Source organism: Monodelphis domestica, chromosome 4, assembly GCF_027887165.1.
Source record: "Monodelphis domestica isolate mMonDom1 chromosome 4, mMonDom1.pri, whole genome shotgun sequence".
NCBI lineage: Eukaryota > Metazoa > Chordata > Mammalia > Didelphimorphia > Didelphidae > Monodelphis > Monodelphis domestica.
Genome location: NC_077230.1, coordinates 251,557,022 through 251,576,282, shown reverse-complemented (window position 1 = coordinate 251,576,282; position 19,261 = coordinate 251,557,022). Strand labels below are relative to the sequence as shown.

The 19,261-nt window shown below is 34.2% G+C and overlaps 1 pseudogene; it reads left to right on the top strand.

Moving 5' to 3' along the window:
• LOC130458974 (death-associated protein kinase 3-like) overlaps positions 1-14,846 on the top strand; it is a 107,835-nt pseudogene extending 92,989 nt beyond the window's left edge.
• The last annotated feature ends 4,415 nt before the right edge of the window (positions 14,847-19,261 follow it).

The window sequence follows — 19,261 nt, the reverse complement described above, 5'->3', positions numbered from 1 at the left end:
ATATTCACTATATACCTACATAAGCTAATCAATAAACCTTAATCACCTACAAACTCCTTAAATCTGTTTCTTTATACAACTGTCAGTAGTAAAATTTCCAGTCAGTTTCTTGACTGAGAGAGAGACAGAGACAGACTTCCTGCTCCCTAGGGACTCCAGAGGAAATAGCCCCTACTCTCAAATGTTTCTTTCTTATAAATCTCATCTCCTCAGTAAGAGGAATCTTCATTTCTAGCTAACTCTCTTCTCAGCTCTCCTGTTCTTACTTAGATATCTTCTGCTTTTAAAGGGACAGAGGGAGACTAAAAATATTCCTTTAACATCAGGTCTTTTTAAAATCATCCTGTTTATCATTTATTATGGCATAATAGTCTTCTATCACCATCATATACCACAATTTGTTCAGCCATTCCCTGATTGAGGAACATCCGTCTAATTTCTAATTATTTACCACAACCAAAAAATCAGCTATAAATATTTTTGTATAAGCGGGTCCTTTCCCATTTTTTTCTCTTTAGGATACAAACTTGGTAGTGTTATCACTTAATCAAAGGGTATGCATTATTAAATAGCCCTTTGGGCATAATCCCAAATTGCTCTCCAGAATTGTTGAATAAGTTCATGACTCCACCAGCAATGCATTAGTGTCCCAATTTCACCACATCTCCACCAGCATTTTTCACTTTCCTTTATTGTTATATTGGTAAAACTGATTGGTGTGAGGTAGTTTCTCATCATTGATTTAATTTGCATTTCTCTAATCAAGAGGGATTAAGAATGTTTTTATATGATTATTGATAGCTTTGATTTCTTCATATGAAAACTGCCTTTGACAATTTGTCAATTGGGGAATGACATATATTCTTATATATTTTACCCCTTTATATATTTGAGAAATAAGACCTTTATCAGAGAAATTTGTTGAAGATACCCCAGAGTAGGTAAGCATGGACCTTCCTAAGAGACAAGCCTCCCCCTGACCAAGGTTGCCCGGCAGAGGTACAATAAGGAACATTTATGGTTGAATGGTTGTCCTTAGGTTCCTCTATGTTCTCCTGAAATGAGAGTCCTCTTATCTGACTGTGGGTTATTTAAATAAAGATGAATTTTAATAACAAGTTTGGATTGGGGAGGTGTCAGGGATGAGGGAATCAGGAATTCCCTAGATTAGGTTTGAGTCTCTCTCAGATTCTGAGCTGAGGACCATCACAGGCTGGTGGAGGCTTTCTTTTATTCCTGTCTATGCTAATCTATGTTAGTTTTCTAGGTTCTGACCTTCAGAGCTCATTGGGCCTGTCTCTTCAGGCTGATGCTCCTAAAGACCAGCCTTACAGTTCAAACTGCTCCCCTTAAAACCTTTTGTTCGATGACACAATCACAGGAATCCAGGTAGAGCATACAGTTGGGAAAGATACAGGAATAGAGGTACTTCTATCCTGAGACTGGGAGAGAGGCTCCTTCCAGTCCGAGAGTCAGAAAAGAGAGACTCCCAAACCAACTGTCATTCTCTCAGTCACCCCTCTCCTCACCAACTGTCATTCTTGTCAATATCTTCTCACTAACATCCCAACTGCTGTTTGTGCCAGCTAAGTGGCATAAAGTCCAAAACTTGCTTCAGTTTTCCTTTCCATAGTTTCTACAAGTAGAATATTAAGGGCTTGAGGGTAGAGATTGTTTTATTCTTTATTCTTGTATCCCTAGTGTCTAGCCAGTTACATATGTATGTAGACATTTATGTAACATCTATGTAACCAGAAAGTTACATAGCATGCACTTTGTAAATACTTTTAGGGTTTTTTGTTAAACAAGGACTTTGTTGACAAAAATGATACAAATTAGAAAGACACAAATTAACTCTGGACATTACTTATAAATGTATTATAGTCAAAGAATTCCAAGACTCTGCCTTCAACCTGCTGTGACTGAAGTTCAACTATATGAGAGGGCAGAATTATATGAGAGAAAACAAACAAACAACTGACACCTATAGAAATGAGTTAAGTCAAAACTGGAGGTATCATAGAGAAGTTATTTCAAGTTTTCATTCTGGTCCACCAATTCCTACCTTAATCCCCACAAAACAAGCAAATAAACAAAGAACAACAACCAAAAATCCCACCTTTGGATAATTGGGATCACTATGGAATTGAAAGTTAGATTTCTCAGGAAGATAAGAGAAAATCAGAATCATAAAGAAGAAGAAAAATTACTTTATATTACTTAGTTTAAGAGTAAGATTATTTAATCTGAACTAATCAAGCTACATGAAGAAATGCTAGAAGGAATATGCTCTGTAACAGAGGCATAAGAAGCATTTTATTATTAGACATTCTATTCACTGGAATTCCCAGTGAACAAAAGCTTTTCAGTATCTAAATAAGTGATAACTGTTGTTCACAGTAAACACTCTGGGGCTCTGACTAATTAAATAAAAATTAAGCGATATGCCACATAGTTTCCATATGAGCTATATTTGCTCATATGCCAATTTCTTTCATTATTACAGACTATGTGAACTTGGCCAAATCAATTAACCTCTCAGGTTCCTAAGTAACCATCTAGAAGTTTAATTTTCAGGACAATTACAAAGGTATTAAGGCAGCTAGTTGATGCAAAGGAAAGAGCACTTGATCTGACATTAGAAAAACTTGGTCATTCAAATATGACCTCAGATACTTACTAGCAGAGTGATACTGATTATCATTCATGTTGATAGGGGGAATTTCCATAATGGAAGTTCATTATAAGAATGAAATCAAAGATGTGGATTTGAAAAAAAGTCCCTATAATATTCACCACTGTTTCTGAGAAAGGCTGATATCACTACAATATAAGAAGCATTCACATTTATTTTAAATCACAATATTTCTTTATCCAATTGAATGTAAATCCTCTGAAAATTACTTGGTCAGGTATAATATGGTAACTCCACAGTTAATCATAATAATTGCTCATGCATTCTGGATTCAAAAAAGTTCAATTTGTATTCTAAAATGTATGCCAAAGAAAGTCATTTATGGAAAGTTCTTAGAAATCATTCATGGCAGAAAGGGAAAAAAGGAAATTGAAGCAGTATGTGGATAATATACATTTACTCGGGGAAGGGATTATCCCATTTTAATATATTTTCTCTAGTATTTCATATATCATAAGCACAATTATAGTAATTTCAAAAAAGGCCACTGTGATCACTGAGTTAGAGAAATTGTTGGAATAACTTTAAGTCCCATTATAATATCAATAGAGTTACTAAATTTTATCCTAGCATATTAATTAATTGGTTCAAATACCATCTTACAGAAGATAATTACCCTCAAAGCAAAAAGGCACAAATGTCTTTGATAAAATAGATGAGATTAAGAATAAGTAAATATTGATAAGGATGACTATTAACTCTTGTTTTATAGTAACAGCTCATGGTTTTATAACATTTTAAGAGTTACAAAGTGCTATAAAATCATTAAGTATAGGCAGCACAAATTTTCTTATTATGTTTTTAGGGATGAAGAAACTGAGGTTGAGAGAAATTAGATCATTTGTCCAGGATCCAATAGGTAGAAATCTTCAGATCAAGGATTCATAGCCATGTTTTTGAATGCAGGACCAATGCACTTTTCATTACCAAACTGCCAGAATCATTTTGCAAAAAATACGTGAGCAAAAGAAGAATGCAAATTCTCCCTTACCCTCACTGATATAATTCTAAAAATGCTGCCAAAAAGACAAGGGGAATAATTTAAAGGACTAAAGATTAAGAGAAAATAAAGGTATCTCTATTTGCTGATGATATGATGGTCCACATGGAAAATCCCAGGGAATCAGCAAAGAGACAAATTAAAACAATCAGTACAATTATAGGCTATAAGACAAATCCTCAAAAATTAACTGCATTTCTATATAATAAAGATATCTAAGAGGCAATAATAGGAAGCAGAACCCTATTCCAAGTACCTACAAAATAAATATCTGGGTAATAATCTAACAAAGTATACAAAAAATGTAGGCTAAATTAATACCGAATTAAAGAATAACATAAATAGCTACAGGATTATTCAGTGTTCATGATAGTTAGATGGCCCACTATATATAGTCAGGAGGACCTAAGTTCAATTCTGGTATCACAAACTAGTTATGTGACTCTTGCTAAATCATAACCACTTTGGGCCTCTGCCTTATTGAATGTAAAATGGGATATTATCTGTCCCCTAGGGTTGTTTAGAGGTTCAAATGAGATACTTGTAAAGCTTTTACTACAGTATCTGGCACATTGTGGACATAATAAATGCTCAATAAATTCTTATTTTTCCCTTCATACATGGCTGGGGCATGAAAAACTAATAAAAAGAATGAGAATAAAAAGTTAATTTATACATTTAATGCAATGTAAATCAAATCTTCAAGTAGACACATGATAACACTTGACAAAATAATAAAGTTAATTTGTAAAAAAACAAAAATTAAAGGATATCAAGGAAATGATGAAAATAGGTAGAGATAGGGAGGGGATAGTACTTCTAGACATCATTCTATACTATAAAGCAGCAGCCATCAAAACCAACTTGGTTAAAAAAATAAAGAGGTAGTAGATCAATGATAGAGACTAGAAAAAGGAACATCAGAAACAATGGAATTCAATAATTTACTATTCAATAAACAGAAAAAAATTACTTTGGAATGAACTCCCTATTTGTTAAACATGTTGAGAAAAATGGAAATTAGTCTGGTAGAAATTAGGTTTAAGGGAACACCTAATCTCATTTTTCTCAATACATTCCAAATGGGTGGATACATAATTTTAAAACCATGTTATTATAAAAATAAAAGAGAAGTAGATCATGTCTCTCTCCCAGCAATGGGTAGATATAATCTTCACCAGAGAAAGGACATTGGCAGTTAGAAAAGATTTTTAAAAATATAGCTTTTATTACATAACAGTGAGAAACTTCTGCAGAATGAAATTAATACAATCAATTGTACTACAAAGCAATGACCATCAAAACATTACGGTACTGACTAAAAGATGGAAGGGGGGATCAATGGAATAGATAAAGGGTAAATGACTTCAGCAAGCTAGTGTTTGATAAGCACAAAGAACACAGATTTTAGAATAAGAACTCACTATTAACTGCTGGGAAAATTGGGAAATGGTATGGAAAAAATTAGATTTAGATCAAAATCTTACACCCAAAAATGCATGAATGACCTAAATATAAAGAGTTGAAATCATAAATAAATTAGGTGAACATAGAATAATATTTCTGTAGTATCTATGGGAAAGGAAAGAATTTAAGACCAAGTAAGAGATAGAAAACATTACAAAATGTAAAATTAATAATTTTGATAATATTCAATTTAAAAAATTATGTACAAACAAAACCAATGCAACTAAAATTAGAAGGGAAATTTTTTTTTAAATTTCTGACATGGGTCTAATTTACTAAATATATAAGGAACTAAGTCAAATTTTTAAGAAATTGAGCCATTTCCCAATCGACAAATGGTCAGAGGATATGAAGAGGCAGTTTTCAGTTGAAGAAATCAAAACTATCAATAATCACATGAAAGAGTGTTCTAAATCCCTCCTAATTAGAGAAATGGAAATCAAAACAACTCTGAGGTATCACCTCACACCTAGCAGATTGGCCACTATGAAAGTAAAAGAAAATAATGAATGTTGGAGGGATGTGGCAAAATTAGGACACTAATACACTGCTGGTGGAGTTGTGAATTGATCCAACCATTCTGGAAGGCAATTTGGAATTATGCACAAAGGGCTCTAAAAATGCATACCTTTTGATCCAACAATACCACTACTTGGTTTGTTCCCAAAAGAGAAAATAAGGAAAAATACTTTTCAAAAATATTCATAGCCATACTCTTTGTGTTGGAAAAAATTGGAAAATGAGAGGGTGTTCATCAATTGGGGAATGACTGAACAAATTCTGTTCTATGATGTTGGTGGGATATTATTGTGCTATAAGGGATTATAAACAGCTTGATTTCCATATGAGCTGTAAAGATCTCCACAAACTTATGCAGAATGAAATGAGCAGAACCAGGAGAACATTGTACCCAGTGACTGAAAAATTGTGGGACAATCATATGTAATCTACTTTACTACTAATAGCAATGCAATGATCCAGGTCTATCCCAAGGGACTTATGAGAAGGAATGCTATCTATATCAAGAGAAAGAACTGTAGTAATAGATACACAGAAGGAAAACATTTCATTTTTCATTTATTGAAGGAAGGGTAGGATGGTCATTTTTATTATATTGGCTCGTCCTACCCATGAGCAGTTAATATTTTTCCAATTGCTCAAGTCTAGTTTTAGTTGTGTGGAGAGTGTTTTGTAGTTGTGTTCATAGAGTTCCTGTGTTTGTCTCAAGAGATAGATTATTAAGTATTTTATTTTGTCTAATATGATTTTGAATTGGATTTCTCTTTCTAATTCTTGCTGCTGAGCTGTGTTGGAGATATATAGACTGATGACTTATGCGGGTTTATTTTGTATCCTGCAACTTTGCTAAAGTTGTTGATTATTTTGACTAGCTTTTTGGTTGATTCTCTAGGATTTTTTAAGTAGACCATCCCATCATCTGCAAAGAGAGATAACTTGTTCTCCTCCTTGCCAATTTTAATGCCATCAATTTCTTTTTCTTCTCTAATTGCTACTGCTAGTGTTTCTAGTACAATGTCAAATAGTAGAGGTGATAATGGGCATCCTTGTTTCACTCCTGATCTTATTGGGAATGCATCTAGTTTGTCCCCATTGCAGATGATGTTTGCTGATGGTTTTAGATATATACTGTTTATTATTTTTAGGAAAGACCCTTCTATTCCTATACTTTCTAGTGTTTTAAAATAGGAATGGGTGTTGTATTTTATCAATTGCTTTTTCTTCATCTATTGAAATAATCATGTGGTTCTTGTTGGTTTGCTTGTTGATGTGGTCAATTATGTGGATGATTTTCCTAATATTGAACCAGCCCTGCATCCCTGGTATAAATCCTACTTGATCATGGTGGATGACCCTTCTGATCACTTGCTGGAGTCTTTTTGCTAATATCCTATTTAAGATTTTTGCATCTATATTCATTAGGGAGATTGGTCTATAGTTTTCTTTCTCTGTTTTTGACCTGCCTGGCTTTGGAATCAGGACCATGTTTGTGTCATAAAAGGAATTTGGTAGAACTCCCTCTTTACTTATTATGTCAAATAGTTTATATGGTATTGGGATTAGTTCTTTGAATGTTTGATAGAATTCACTTGTGAATCCATTAAGCCCTGGGGATTTTTTCTTAGGGAGTTCTTTGATGGATTTCTTTTTCTGTCTGATATGGGATTGTTTAAGAATTCTATTTCTTCTTCTGTTAGTGTAGGTAATTTATATTTTTGTAAATATTCATCCATATCACCTAGATTGGTATATTTATTGCCTTATAATTGGGCAAAGTAGTTTTTAATGATTGCCTTAATTTCTTCTTAATTGGAGGTGATGTCCCCCTTTTCATCTTTGATGCTGTTAATTTGCTTTTCTTCTTTCCTTTTTTAATTAGATTGACCAGTACTTTGTCTATTTTGTTTTTTCAAAGTACCAGCTTCTAGTCTTGTTTATTACTTCAATAGTTCTATCACTTTCGATTTTATTTTATTAATTTCTCCTTTAGTTTTTGGTTTTCTTCTGGGGGGTTTTAGTTTGTTCATTTTCAAGTTTTTTATTTGCATTTCCCATTCATTGATCTCTGCCCTCCCTAATTTGTTAATATATGCATTCAGGGATATGAATTTTCCTCTGAATACTGCTTTGGCTGCATCCCATAAGGATTGAAAGGATTTCTCACCATTGTCATTTTCCTCGATGAAATTATTAATTGTTTCTATGATTTGTTCTCTAACCGATTTTGGAGTATCATATTTAATTTCCAATTAATTTTTGATTTGGCTCTCTATGTACCCTTACTGATCATTATTTTTATTGCCTTATGATCTGAAAAGGCTGCATTTATTATTTCTGCTTTTCTGCATTTGTATGCCATGTTTCTGTGACATAGTATATGGTCAATGTTTGTGAATGTGCCATGTGATGCTGAGAAGAAGGTGTTTTCTTTTTTGTCCCTATTTGGTCTAATATCTTAAGAAGGCCATTGATAAGAAAAATCCTCTTCTACACCAAAATATTTATAGAAACTGGAAATTGGAAACCGATCTAATGCCCCTTAATTGGGCAATGGATATTCAAATTGTTGTATATGAATGTAAAGGTATGAAATAGAATAAGTTAACTGAGGAAACTATTACTTGTTGAAATAGAATAGTAAACTGATGGAAACTGAGGAAATTATTTCTTCTGCAATGACTGCTGTCCTCTGGCTTGTGACTAGAGAGGGCTGCTAAGGGAACCTGAGACTGTTTACTTGAAATGGAGGTAGGAATAAGAAATGCTGAGGGATGCTGCCACACAGGGATGCTGGTACACAGGGATGCTGCCACCCAGGGGAACTGCTACACAAAGGAACTGCTCTGGGCTTTACTCTGGGGTTTGTCTACTAATCCCTACTGATGGCTGATGGATCAGTATATCTTTCTAAATCTCCTCCCCCCTCACTCCCTCCCTTCTCCAACTCTCTCCTCCCTTGCCTCTCCTACCTCCCAATTCTTCTTGAAGACTTTGGCTTCTTCCCTTCCCCCTGAGTGAACTATAAAGATATTCTTTTATTTTCCTTTTCAAATCAGGGGGTTTATTGGAAAAACAGGTTGGGAAACTGAGGTGAGAGGGATGAGGATGTCCCTTGTCAGCATGGAATTTAGGAATCCCAACCTTGTGGCCTAGTGGGATCTGTTGAACCCCAATTTTAGATTTAGCTTGTAGATTGGGGACCCCAAAAGCTTGTCCTTGTTCCCCTGTTCCCATGAGAAATCTACCCTGAAAGGAAATGATGACCCTTGGTGAGAAAAGCATATGCTAAGGACATTCTTTGTTTTAGGTAGTGTCCCCTATTGTATTAGAACCTTTCTCAGGAAGGTCAGACCTGGGCATGAACCATCCTTTAGTAACTATTGTAAGCAGCCCCCTTCTCTTGCACTCTAGCTTCTAGCTACGATTCTTTTCCCTAGCTTGATTGTATCTTGTCAGTGTAGTTTGAACACTCCCATTTTCCTTGTAGCCATAGTAATGTCAATCATCTTTCCCTGCCCCTGGATTTTCCAAAGGGTATATAAGTTCCCCAAATTCTTTTGTTCCTCGGAGTTGTCATCTAGCATTGTGGCGCTCCCTAGGGATAACATCCCCAGAGTCCAGGGTTTGCACCCTGAAAAGGTTGTGGTGCCAACTCTGAGTAAAGGGCCAAATTGGACTTATCCCTATCCTGATTAAAGACTTTGTTTTTCTGACTATTTAATAGTTATGTCTTATTTCCAAGTTAACACCCTAATCTAAAATGAGGGTTCGAGAAAGTAGTCCAGTCACAAACTGTGACTCTTAGACAGTTAGGGAGATGGAGGAGAACAGCTGTTCAAAATCTTCTTTCTTCTTCTTTGCAAAATCAGCAAGGTCTCTTAGCTTGATTTCTGAAGCCCCCCCTCCCCCGCAAAGGTCCTTCAGTCTGAGACAACTCCTCAAGAGAGAAAACAAAGTCCAAAACCTCTCCTTCAGCCTGGCTTGTCTCCTTTCTCAGCTTCAACCCCAGAGAGAAACAAAGTTCAAAATCTCTCCTTCAGATTGGCTTGTCTCTTTTTGCAGCTTCGACCCCAGATTAAAAAAAAATTCAAAGTCTCTCCTTCAGCCAGGCTTTCCTCCAACTCTTGATCAGTCAAATCTCAGAAAGAACAGAGGTTTCCTTTGATCAGAGGACTCCAAAACCAAGTCAGCCCTACAAGGGTCTTTCAGCCAGGTTCAACCTTCAGAGAGTGTGACTCCAAGTCCAGTCCCCTCAACTCTTAAATAGACCACCAACTCAAAAGCCAAGTTTCTCCTTTTTGTCAACTTCAACTGTCCAAAGCCAGAGAACCCCCAAACCAAGTCAGCCCCACCAGGGTCTTTCAGCCAGGTTTAACTTCCAGGGAGGGAGTGACTCCAAGTCAAATCCCCTCCCCCTGGTCAACTCAACTGTCAACTGGGAACATTCCATTTTGGAAACTCCTTCTTGATTGACAGGCAGGTTAGGTCCCCAGTTTCTTGCATCTTGGTTTACAAGTTCTCTCTCTCTCCATGCCTCTACTACAATCCCCCCTTTTATTAGAAAATACAATTTACATTTTTCCATGATATTTACCTTAATAATTTCATCTATCTATCTTAACTCTTTGCTATCTGAAATATATTCTTACCCCTCACCCCCAAATAACAAAATCCTAAACTCATTTTAGCTGTTCTATCTATCTAAATGCTAAGCTAAGAGTGGGTTATAGGAAGATGGTTTAGGTAGGGGAATTAAATGAACATAGTGTCACATCACAACAAATCAATTAACAATTTTCACTCAACAATGTCAATATGTTATATATTGAACATGCAAACGTCCTATCCTAATGTCTAAATAGTCACTAAGAAAATTTCTCAACACTAAGAAATGCTAACCATAATGCAATAATAATACAATCTAAGTACTATACTTCAAAACTTCTGTCTCTACTTTCTTAAGCCTTAAATTCACTAGGCTAGCACTATTGTTAGTAGTTAGACTGTCAATAAACTTACTCTAAAAAGTTAGCATGTTAGTAACTTAGTAATTACATGTGTCCATATAAATTTACATATATACATCCTTGTAGATTTCTGTGCAAACTCATGCAGAAAAGAAAAACTCTTTGTTTGAATTTTCCACAGAAATTTCACATCAGCGTGTCTTGCTGTCATTTACCTTGTATACTTACCCATTCCACAAAATTTTTTACTTTGCTATGTAGGATGTGCATACAAATATATTTGGTGTTTACATGTTTGATGCATTCTTACACATCTTCATGGTCAAAATTTCAAGATTTCAAAGTTCCAAAGTCCTTCTGTGTCCAATCTTGTTGCTTGTAGAAATTCTCTTCCTTCCACTCTGGTCCTTCGTCTGGTCTGCATGCCATTTTCCATCGTCCAGACTTGATTGAAGACTCGTGTTCTTCAAATCAGGATCTGCTGTAATAATCAGGAACCCAGGAACATATGAACAAAACATGAATATGTGTGCAAGTTGGGTTTTTTACGTATGCTCACAATATCCTTGCAATAATCTCTTTTTTATATTTAAAATGTTACTTATAAATGGTATTTTTCCCTGAGAGGAAGAAGAGAAAGAATATTAGGGGAAATATAATGATGCAAAAAATGAAATATATCAATATAAATATTTTAAAAAGTTGGACTTCGCTAAAACTTGAAGGAAGCCTGGGAGGCCAGGAGGAAGAGATGGAAGGTAAAAAATTCCAGGTATTACAGAGAAAATTCCTTGAGACCAGAGATGAAGTATCCTTGGATCATAATAGATATTGAATAGAATAAAAATGTTTGCTACATTAAATTGAACTGAGCTTGGCTAACCCTTCTACACTTTGTTACAGAGAAATTCATTAGTTTTCTGAAAATTAATTCTTGTGTAATTTTTGGTAGCAGAAGTTTGGGTTAATTAGACTGTTACTAAGAAAGTGTGATCCAGTATGACAGTCCTTATGTTCTTATAGATAACAGTCATATGGAAATAAATATAGCAAACACTGTGCTGCTGAGTTTTTTTTTCTCCTTGTAAGTAAAATGATCATGAATTAAGGGACCCCAAAGAAATATATTATGATAATCAAATTACCTCATTGCCTATATTTGCATGTTTTATGGCAACATTTATACCCAAACACACACTATGATAGCATTCTGGAAATCAATTTGGAAGGACATTTGGTTTGTTTTCATTTTAATTAGATCGGGGGGGGGGGGGGTAATTCACTTTACCATCTGGTAAAATGAGAAAGGTAGGAATTGGTGATAATTAGCATCATTTTTCAGATAAAGAAATAATGAGGTTAAATGACTTAGCAAAGGTCACACAGTCAGTGGCTGATCTTGACTAGCCATCTCTATACTAATACATGGCCTACTGCCTTCTCTACCACTTTATTCTGAATCTCAGCACAGCAAGTTAATCAACACTGTTCCTGACCTATGGGGATACCTATTCTAACTCTGGTACATTTCTTACTCCCCATTGTTTCTCCATGCTGCAGGCTCCATTGCCTGCTAAGAGTCTCTGGCCACTTAATCTGGTTACCAGCAGGAGAGTAAACAGTTGATATTCCTGACTCCTAAGTAGCTGGTTTTAGTATTCACACTGTTTTGAGCATTTCTCTGCATTTTTTTTAGCCAGATAGCAACTGATTTCTGCAAGAACAATGTCATATTAAGCATTCTTCTATATTACTTCCATTTTTTAATTATATATTTGCTTGTTACATTAAATTCTGAGGTAACATCCACTCTCTCTCTTCCCTCTTCATTCTAAAAAAGGAATCATTTGACAAAAATATATGTGTATTATGTGTATGTATAGAACCATCTCTTTATTATTTCTAATTATCAGTTCTTTCTGTAAAGGTTTACATACAAAATTTATTTTTCAAACAATATTTCTCTTGCATATAATGTTCTCTTGGTTCCCATTTCAGTCATGTAGGACTTTCCAGATTTAAAAAAAAAATTAACCTGTTCATCATCTCTTACTGGGCAGTGGTATTCCAACATGATCATATGACACAACTTGTTAGGCATCCCCCAAATGAAGGGCAACCCCTTGATTTCAAGTTCTTTTTCATTATTGCTATAAACATTTTAGAATATATTCTTTTTTTAGAAAAATTTATATTTTAGAATATATTTAGAACACATTCTTTTCCTTTTTCCCCTGATCCCTATAGGGGGAAAAAAAACTACCTGATAGTGGAATTTCTGGGTCAAAAGGTATGCAGTTTTATAATGTTTTTTGGCATAATTCTAGATTTCTCTACAAAATGGTTGGATTGTCCAACAACAGTGTATTAGTGGTTTAGACCCTTGATTAGGTCTAAACTGATGAGACCAGCTGAGTAGAGTCTGAGGCCTGATTTATGAGACTGTGTTGGGTTTCTTTTGACATACTGCAGTAGTTGGTCTTCCTTTGGAGTTGAAAACACAGTGGTAGGGATGGCCTGCAGTCATATCCCCATGTAGAAAGTAGGATATGGAAGACCATTATGATATGATCAAGGAACTGGGGCAGTGTTCAATTTGCAATTATGCAGAAATGCCATCAGAAGAAAAGTGGAAAGGAATATGCAGCCAAGTTCATCATGAAGAATCACTTGTCATCAATGCTTTTGGGGATTGGAGTGATAGGGCAGGTGGGGTCAGCTGGGAGGAGATAATGAGGAATGTGGACATTATTCATGAGATCCACACATCATTACCCTCCATGATAACTTTGAGAAAAAGGCAAAATATAATGCTAATCTTGGAGTTGGTTTCTGGGACTTGAAAACATCAGGCTTCTCAATAAGAAAGAGCTCAATCTTTGAATCAAGCTCATAGGTTTGGGAATTGCCTATAAAATTGAGGCAAGAAATGAGTTCAAAAATACTTTTGGAACTCTGGAGTTTGTGGCTCATGAGGTTGTGAACCATTAGGACTGGAGGCCAATATATGATATGATCACATACTTTCTTTTGAGTGCAGCTTCATCATTCTTTGAAGAAAACAAGCAGGAGGCTCTCACTGACATTTCAGCTATGAATTCTGACTTAGACTAAAGGTATTTCAGTTGTACCAGTAGTATGACCACAGACTTCATCCACCAACCCCTTGTCAAACTTCCCCAGAAAAGGATAACCATTGACCAGAACCTGAAGCATTCATGGATTAAGACGATTAAGATTAAAGTGCAGAGTGAAGATAGTGGCAAGAAATCAGGGAGGGAAAATGACAATCCTACCGAAATGAATTCAATTAGTCAATGCCATAACAGCAAAATTAGCAAAAAAAACCTATTTTATTGATCTAGAAAAAATAACAACCAAATTCAGCTGGAAGAATAAAAAGTCAAGAATATCAGTGGAACTAATAAAAAAATGTGAAGGATGGTGGTCTAGCAGGAACAGATTTTAAACTGTATTATAAAGCAGTAATATCAAAACAATTTGGCACTGGCTAAGGAATAGAAGGGTGGATCAATGGAATAGATTAGGGGTAAATGACCACAACAATCTAATGTTTGATAAATCCAAAAATCCTAGCTTTGGGGATAAGAACTCACTATTTGACAAAAACTGGTGGGAAAATTGGAAAACACTATAGTAAAAATTAGGTTTAGGTCAATATAGCACAATCTATATCAGCCTTGGCAAAGTATTGACACATGTGCCCATTTAACACTTGAGGAACTGCTCCATTCCCCGTCTTCCTAATTCCTGAGGAAAGTTTTGCAGGCCCTGTCCTTCTATCCAGCCACCCAAAGCAAGCACTCTCTTCCTCAGCTCTCTGGGGTAATGAGGGGGACTCAAAGACAGCTTGAATTTACGCTGTGGGCACTCAGACTCCTAAACCTTTTGCCCATGCTACCCTATATCAAGATAAGGTCAAAATGTGTATACAACTTAAACATAAAGAGTGATATTGTAAATAAATTTGGAGATCATGCAATCTATTATCTGTCAGATCTATGGAGAAGGCAAGAATTGATGACCAAACAAGAGATAGAGAATATTACAAGATATAAATGAATAATTTTGATTATATTAAATTAAAAAAGGTTTTGTACAAACAAAACCAATGCAATCAAGATTAGAAGGAAACAATAAAATGGGAAAAAAAAACTTTTTATAACCAATTTCTTTGACAAAGGCCTCATTTCTCATATATATATATAAATATATATAAAGAACAAAGTCAAATTTATAAGAATCCAAGTCATTCCCAGTTGATAAATGGCAAAAGGATATGAAAAGGTAGTTTTCAGATAATGAAATCAAAGCTCTCAATAATCATATAAAAAAGTTCTAAATCCTTCTTGATTATAGAAATGCAAATTAAAACAACTCTGAGGTACCACCTCACATCTATCCTGGAGGGTGATTTTGAATTATGCCCAGAAGGCAAAAAAAAGAATGCAAACCTTTTGATCTAATAATACCATTACTAAGTCTATCCCAAAGAAATTTAAAATAATGGAAAAGGATCTATTTGTACAAAAATATTTATAACTGTATTCTTTATGGTGACAATGAATTAGAAACTAAAGGGATGTCCCTCAAATGGGGAATGGGTGAATAAAATGTGGCATATGATGGTGATAGAATAGTATTGTGCTATAAGGAATGATGAACAGGATGATTTTGGAACGAACTGGAAATACCTATGTGAACTGATGCTGAATGTAATGTTACCCTTTTATCATTTTGTCATTTTAGACACTCTAAGCATCAGATGATATCTCAGAATTTTTTTGATTTGTATTTCTGTGATCAATAATGATTTAGAGCATTTTTCATATGGTTAAATTTGATTTCTTTATCCAAAAATTATCTGTTCATATTTTTGGTATAATAAACTTCTCTATATATTTTAGATATGAGACCTTTATCCAAGAAACTGTCTATAATTTTTCCCCAAAGTTTCTGCTTTTTTTCTAATCTTAGCTATTGTCCTTTCATTTGTACAAAGTATTTTTAAATTAATGTAATTAAATTATGTTTTATATATCTCAAACTGCTTTCTATTTCTGATTTATTTATAAATTCTTCTTCAATACATTAATCTGATAGGTAAGAAGCTCCAAATTCTTATTTTCTTATTATATCTCATGATAGTTCATGTATGGATTTTGATATAACATGTTAAATGACATAAAATATTGGTTTGTACTTTCTGCTGAACTGCTTTCCAGTTTTCCCCAAAATTTTACCAGATAAGTGAATTCTTATCTGAAAGCTTGGAGCTTTATTTTTGTCAAACACAAGGTTATTATATCATTTAACTACTATTTCTTGTATGTCTCTTCTGTTCTACTGAACTACTTTTCTATTTCTTAGTACTAGATAGTTTTGATAATTACTACTTTATAATAAAGTTTAAAATATCATACTATTAGACCTTCTGTTACATATTTTTCATTATTTCCTCTGGATAATCTTTACCTTTTATTTTTCAAAATGAATTTTGCTATTATTTTTTCTTATTGAAGAAAAAAATTTTTTCTTATTCAAGAAAAAATAAGGAGTTAATTAATTGGAATAGTATTGAATAAAATGTAGATAGGATTATTATTTTAATTATTTCATGACTATGCACACCCAAGAACAATTAATATTTTCCAAATTATTTAAATCTGATTTTATATTGTGTAATTGGAATCAGAACCCCAGAACTGCAATTCCCAGTACCCCATTATCCTTCTCACATTATGTGCTAACATAGGCAGGATATAAATTTTGTGTTGCTTCACCTCTTGCTCTCTCTTCTTGTGATTATGGATGTGGGCTTTTTGAGAGCCAGGAGAACTTAGTCACCTGGGTTTACTTTTGTCAAATAATTAGGTTTTTATATTTTTATTTCCTTTTGATTTCTTTTACTTCAAGTGATTATTAATAAACTTTATAAAATTAATAATTGGAGTTTTGGACATTAATTTTAATCTTATAGTTTGTATAAATAATGTTTTATAATTATGTTCATGTAGTTCCTGGGTTTGTTTCAGCAAGTATACTCATATGTATTTTATTTCATCTTTGATTATTTTAATTGGGTTATATCTTACTATCTCTTCTCACAGGATTTTGTTGGTGATATATAGAAATGCTAATGACTTATGTGGGTTTATTTTAAATCCTACTTTGTTAAAATTATTGAAAGTTTCAACTAAGTTTTAGTTGAATCTCTATAATTGTGATTTTCTATATTATACTATTGATATCATTTGCAATCTAATATTATTTTTCCCATTTTGATTCCTTCAATTTCTTTTTTTCTTTTTTTACTGCTATTGCTAGCATTTCTAAATCAATATCATATAATATTCGTGATAATGGACATCTTTCTTTCACTTCTGATCTCATTGAGGTTTCTAACTTATCCTTATATAAGCTTTATCAGTTCCTACTTGGGTGACATTGGTAAAGTTTTAACATCTCTCTAAACCTTAGTTTCATCATCTTTTAAAATAAGGCAAGTTGAACTAAAGGAACCGGGAGCATTCTGCCCAGATTCTATATCTATTTACTTTATGCTAAGCTCCTGTGAAGGTAGAATTGCACAGTGCCATTAGGAGACTGCACCAAGACCTTCCAGAATTTTTCCTTCATTTGTCCTGTATACTTGATTATTAGAATCATTATTTATTAGATCTTGAGATATAGTATCTGACATTGAAAACAAAAATCTACTAGTTGCATGCCTTGGAAATGGATTCCACCATCATCAATCTTCCAAGAAACCTCTTCACCCCTAAGTACATCACTTTGTGAGATTATATCAACTTTAGTATTCATACCTTTTTAGTTCCTTCAGTAGCCTTTTCTCCTCTGTTTTGAGTTGGACAGAGGAGGAAAGGATTCCTCCCAAAGCCTCTTTTTAAAAAGACTCACAGACCAGACAAGTCTATTTTCTATCCAATATACTCCTTGGATTTGACTCCACCATGATTCTATCATGTCTTTTCCTTCCCTTTTCAAATTTCTTTTTTTTTTTTTTTGGTCTTCCCTCCTGAGTTTAATACAATTTTTGAGGTCAGGTACTATTTCTAATTTGTATACTGGTGCTTAGCACAGTATTTGACATACAGAGGTACTTGATAAATGTTTATTGACTTATTCACTTAAAACTTTAAAGTGTAGAAAATACATTACTTTTGTTATCTCACTTAAAACTTAAACACAGCATTATATGGTAGGTATTACCGGTATCATTAAGTCTATTTAAAAAAACAACTCTCACTTTCCATCTTAGAATTAATACTGTGTATTAGTTTCATATTTCCCATTAAGTTCTGAGAGTCAAGCAATTGGAAGCTAGGTGCAGCCAGAGGTATATGCCAAACTAGAGGGAAGAGACTTCAAATGTTCACAGAAATGGAACATATCATCCTATAGCCAGAAAAATCAGAATGGAATGTGTAGGGGAGGGACTAAAAAATAAAATTTTAACATCAGAATCGCAAATAAATGAACCATTAGAATGGATCCCTTCCTTTATGAGTTTTTCCCCCTCTGTGTCATTAATGATTACATTCTATATTCATGATTTTCAAGTATCTGTGGTTTTCAACCTGGAGTCTGAGTTTATTTTTTAAAAAATGAAAAAAAACAAAAATCCATTTGGTTAACTTCATTCAGTATAATTGGTTTTCCTATGTAAGTCTATGCATTTATTTTAAGCATTTAAGAACATTATTCTGAGGAAATGTGCATATACTGGTATCACTAGCTTGCCAAAGGAGTCCATGACAAAAAATGGTTAAGAACTTCAGTTCCAAATGTTTTTTCTCTGTTGGGCTTTTGCTTCCTAGAGATATGGAGAGCTTGCACATCTATTCAGAAAGACTTTCACTAGGACCTGGGCTGTCAGGATGATTTATGAGGGGAAAGGGTGGGATTTAAACATACCAGGAGTGGAGCTACAGCTTTTTGAATTCATTCCTGTTCTCCTCCAAAAGAGAATATGACTTGCATTTTATTAGAATATTGTCACTTCCTATGAAGATTAAATTCATGTTCAGCATATGCTTTGGCAATTATCTCCTAATTATTGTCAGATAATCTCATTTACCTTAGCAAAATTTTGCTGAAAGCAAGGAAATCTACTGCTATTTAACTCTTTCATGACTAGAAAGATTGTATCCTACCAGGCAAACAGAGTGGGGACCTGGCAGAATTGTGAAATAGGCCATTTGTCTTCAGTGCCTATTTGCCTTCTCTCCTTGGCTGTACCTTTTATTTCTTTGATACTTGTACTCCCCTCCCATTATACTCCCTCCTTCCACTATCCTTTTGCTGTCTAGATCAATGCCAGTGGAACCTCTCTCACCAGCCAACATACAATGTTCAGACACCAGTGTTTTCCCAATAACTTTACTCCCTCTCAGCTCACAAGATCCATGAAACTACTTCACCACATTTACTCAACTTAGTTTATGAATGACAGATTGACAATGTTAATTATCCTTTTTCCATGTTTTACTTTCAAAAGAGGGCGACTTTCAGCTCAAAAGAGGGATAGAATTTAAAACGATTGTGATATTGATCCCATGCTCTTCCCCT